Genomic DNA, 4,909 nt, shown 5'->3' with positions numbered 1-4,909 from the left:
ATAGGACCCGATATATATTTTTTATTATCAATTTATTAACAACTAGTTTGATACACCCGTGCTTCGCTACGGTATGCGAAAGATTCTATAATTCATCTCCGAATTTAGATTTGCCCTTTTAGGAGTTGATTAGGACAAAATCTTGAATTATGTTTTTAAGCACTTGTATGGGTAATCTTGTAAGCAAAAACCGTCGATATCTCAACGGGGCTGAGAGATATTGAGGAATCCGTGAAAACACATTTTACTTCTTTTCACCCCGTTAGGGGGTCAAATTTAAAAAAATCCCTTCTTAGTGGGTGTTTACGTCATGGAAAGAATATACTTTCCGAATTTCATGTTTCTAAGTTTAAGGGTTTGGGCTGGGCGTTGATGAGTCAGTCGGAACATTCGATTATATATAGATGTAAGATAGATAGATAAGGATATTTGTAAAATTTGAGTGTTAGATATTAATGCATATACCATTCTTTTTGATGGAAAAGAACTCGATAGGTTTTGTTTGTTGGAAAAGCATATACATATATATTTTAGTATAAACAATAAGATACACTCGTGAATAACTAAAGAATACCACGTGAACTGCGTGAGCGGGCTTACTTGCGACTTTAACCAAAAACTAAGAGACAGGGATCTGCACGCACGCTCGTATGCTCAGGTCTACCAATCAGAAGAAAAATAAAAGTGCATGAAAACGTACTCTAATCTGAGTCCAACCAATAACTAAGCGTCTTGAACATGTCAATTTCAACACCTCCTCTTGTTCATGACGTCATCCTTAAAGTCTTTAAGTGACCTGAGATCTTCGCCCATGGTAATCCTTTTGTTAACAGGTCAGCTACCTGCTCATCCGTAGGTATGTAGGTGACTATTACGTTTCCAGCCTCTTGCTCTTGTCTGATACGGTGAAAACGTACTCCTATATGTTTACTCCTCTTGTGAAACTCTGGGTTCTTTGATAAGGCTATTGCTGCTTGATTGTCTACCTTCAGCTCTGTCTCCTTCTCTTGCTCCAGGCCAAGTGATTTCAGAAGTGACCGCAACCACAAGAGTTCTTTTAACGCTTCTGCCATAGACATGTATTCAGCCTCTGATGATGAGAGCGCCGTGACCCTCTGTAAGCTTGATGACCATGCTATCGGTCCACCATACTGCATAAAGATGTATCCAGAAGTCGACTTCCTCGCCACTGGATCTCCAGCATAATCGGAATCGCAATATCCTATTAACTTATCTTGCGTTTTTTCGTTATAACATAATGAGAGGTTAATTGTTCCTTTTAAATACCTCATAACTTGCTTAGTTGCTCTCCAATGTGTATCTGATGGGTTGTTCGCAAATCGAGCAAGTTTGCCCACTATATAAGCAATATCCGGTCTTGATATTTGAGCAATATAGTTCAAACATCCAATTGCCTCTCGATAGGGGTATCTCTTCTCAGTGACGGCTTCTTCTTCTTTCAGCTCTGACAGATTGATTGAACTATTCACTGGTGATGACACCGTTTTGCAATCTTCCATGTCAAAACGACGTAACACTCGAGATATGTACCCTTGTTGATTAATGCTGATAGTTTTCATTTTTCTATCCCGCTTAATCTCCATGCCAACGTAACAAGATGGCTCACCACAAGTAATTTCAAATTTCCTTTTTAACGCGGAAATGAAAAACTCCAGTGATTCCTTCCTTTTACAGGCTATCAGTCCATCATCAATGAACAGACATAGAATCATCCATTCATCTGTATCTTCATTTTTCATAAAAATGCATGGATCTGAATCCGACTGTATTAAACCATATTCTGCCGCAAAATCATTGAAAGTGTCATTCCAGTTTCTAGATGCCTGTTTAAGTCCATACAGGCTTATCTTCAGACGACAAACTCGATTCGTTCCATCTTCATACCCCTCTGGTTGATGCATGTAGATGCTTTCTTCAAGTGGACCGTTGAGGAATGCCGTTTTAATATCGAATTGTACGATATCCATATCAAATTTAGCTGCTATTGCTAAAACGGTTCTTACGGACTCGTAACGCACTACAGGAGAGAATGTTTCAAAATAGTCAACTCCTTTCATTTGGTTAAAACCTCGAGCAACTAACCTTGCTTTGTAGCGCTCAATAACTCCATTAGGTTTCAATTTGGATTTGAAAACCTATTTACATGAGACCGCAGACCGATCCTTCGGCAATTCTTCCAATTTCCATGCTTGATTCTTGCTTAATGACGACATCTCTTCATCCATGGCCTTCTTCCAAAGATGTGCATCTTCTCTACTTATTGCATCTTCATACGAGACTGGATCCATTGATACTTTCATCGCAGCTATGTATGCTGATTTATTTGATTTACTTCTTAGTTCTCTATCCGTCGCAGGTACTGGTTTCTGGAAATTCTTCGAACCTACTGGTCGTCCTTTCTTTTTCTCTCTTGATCCTGTTTCTTCATCGGCGTTGTCTATTTTCTGCTCCGAATCATCATCCACGTTTGCTTCATCTTCATCCTTTTCTGCAATTGACGGTTCTTCATATACCTCCTCTGGTTCATCAGCTGGTATGGGAAATAAAACTTGATCCCTGTCCATTTCGTCCTGAATCACGACATCAGAGACTCTTTCTACAATCTTTTTGACAGGATCAAAAACTCGATATACTTTATCGGTTAAACGATCGTATCCGACAAAGATTGCTTTTCTTGACTTCGGATCCATTTTCCGTCTCATCGTATTTGGAATATGTACAAAAGCCTTTGCACCAAAGACTCTTAAATGAGAAACATCAGGCTTTCTACCATACCATTCGCTATATGGCGTTGTGTTCAATATTCCTCGATTCGGAACTCGATTTCTTAGATATGCTGCCGTGCCAATAGCTTCCGTCCAGAGTAGATGACAATCCGTTCTTGATAAATTGGTATTAAACAGCATGGATCGAGCAGTATCACATAAAGTTCTATTTTCCCGTTCTGCCATTCCATTACATTGTTTGACATTTGGTGGTGACAGTTCATGAATAATGCCCATTGACTTAAGAACTTCTCTTACGTTTTCATTGACGTACTCTGTTCCATTGTCCGTCCTCAGAGAAATTGCCTTTCTTCCTGTTTCTCTCTCCGCGTCGATGAAGAACTGCTTTAATATACTTGACACCTCATCCTTCGTCTTCATGAAGAAAACTCGGCGATATCCAGATGCTTCGTCTTTCATCGTGAGGAAATATCTGCATTTATTCCATGACACCACTCCGATATGGCACACGTCAGAATGAAATCGTTGGCCAGGCAAACAATCTCGCTTTTCTCGATTGGGATGTCGACTTATTGTTTGCTTACCATAATGACACGATTCACAATCGTTCTTATCTGAAAAAGTTACTTCAAGACCTTCTGTTAAATCATTTTTATACATTGCTCGTATTACTGTATCACTTACGTGTCCCAATCGTTGATGCCATAATCCAACTGACCGAGCTACATTTGCAGAAATCAATGGTGGCTTGACTCGAATATAAGGAATGTATTGATTTCCAATCCTTTCTCCACCTATCATGGTTTGTCGCCCCTTACTTAATCGCATGATTCCATTTCCGTGATAAAAACTATATCCTTTATTTATTTCCATGAACGTTGTCGAAAATAATGATGCAGCGCCCATCTCTTTCGCATAATACACATTTTCCCATGTACGTTTCTCCCATCTCTTGCCATCATTTTATTTTTCAAGAGCGATGTTGCCTATATGGGTTGCCTGTAAAGATTTACCATTTGCGACATTTAATATCAACGGTGTATTGAGCTTACGTAACGACGAAAACCATTCCATGTTTCCTGTCAAATGAACGCTTGCTCCCGAATCTGCAAGAATTTTATTTTCTTCGTTTATCTTGAAGGCTGACGATGCTGACAGACCAGTTTCTTCTTTTTGATCCTTTGATTTCTCATTTGTCTTCTTTTCTTCAGATGACGCCGATTTCTCCAACTTCGACCAACAATCTTTTTGCAAGTGTCCCTTTTTGCCACACTTGTGACATTTTCCTTGAAATCTCTTGTTTATCGTCTTTTTTGCTTGATTACTTCCTGGTTTCGATTGAGCCTTAAAAACTTCACGCGATGTGTCAATTGAACGCTCAGTAATGCTTCTCTCCACATTCGTGAGCTTTTCCAGAAAAGATTCCAGTGATATATCTTCTGATAAAAGTGACCAGCTTGTGACGAAATTATCAAATTCTTTTGGTAGACAGCCAAGGATTTTTGCCATCATGAGTTTTTCATTGAAATTTCTTCCAAAGTCGTCAGATTCTAACGCTTCGATTCGACGAGCGATAACCTTAAGCCCTGCTACGAACGTACCGACCGTACTATCCGGTTTCCATGAGTAACTAAAGAATTCACGCAGTAATTCCAAAAGAACATTTAATGTTTTCGGTTCATTAATAGCTTTAATTCTTTTTAAAATGTCCGCTGACGATTCACAATCACATACTTGATCAAATGTCGTATCATCTAGCGTTGACCGAATGATCGAACGAGCTTTGCTATCTTTCGCTTTCCATTCTTCTATTTCTTTTCTATTCGTTGTGGTGTCACTCGCATCTCTTATCTCTCGTGGTTTGTCTGCAATTCCACTGGCGATTTCCCATATTCGGTGACTTTCTAACGCATCCCGAATCTCAATCTTCCAGCGGTTGTATGATGCCTTTGAAAGCTTCGTCACTCGAATTTCTCGACTAAAACTTTCTTCTGCCATGGTTTCTTCAGATAACCACGGAAACAAGTACGCTTGTTCTTTACGAACACTCACTGTTTCGTTTCTCTCTCTCTCTTAACCTCAACACAGTTCGCACCGACGAGACGAATGACACATAAGTCTCATAATCTGATGGAAAAAAACTCGATAGGCTTTGTTTGAAA

At 39.4% G+C, this 4,909-nt stretch overlaps 1 protein-coding gene across 2 annotated transcripts in view; it reads left to right on the top strand.

Moving 5' to 3' along the window:
* The window catches only part of LOC139824751 (uncharacterized), a 41,237-nt gene that overhangs the window by 17,197 nt on the left and 19,131 nt on the right, over window positions 1-4,909 (top strand). The gene's annotated exons all lie outside the window — the stretch shown is intronic.

Source organism: Temnothorax longispinosus, unplaced genomic scaffold, assembly GCF_030848805.1.
Source record: "Temnothorax longispinosus isolate EJ_2023e unplaced genomic scaffold, Tlon_JGU_v1 HiC_scaffold_55, whole genome shotgun sequence".
NCBI lineage: Eukaryota > Metazoa > Arthropoda > Insecta > Hymenoptera > Formicidae > Temnothorax > Temnothorax longispinosus.
Note: the sequence above shows the minus strand (reverse complement) of the source record. Positions and strands in the feature narration are given on the sequence as shown.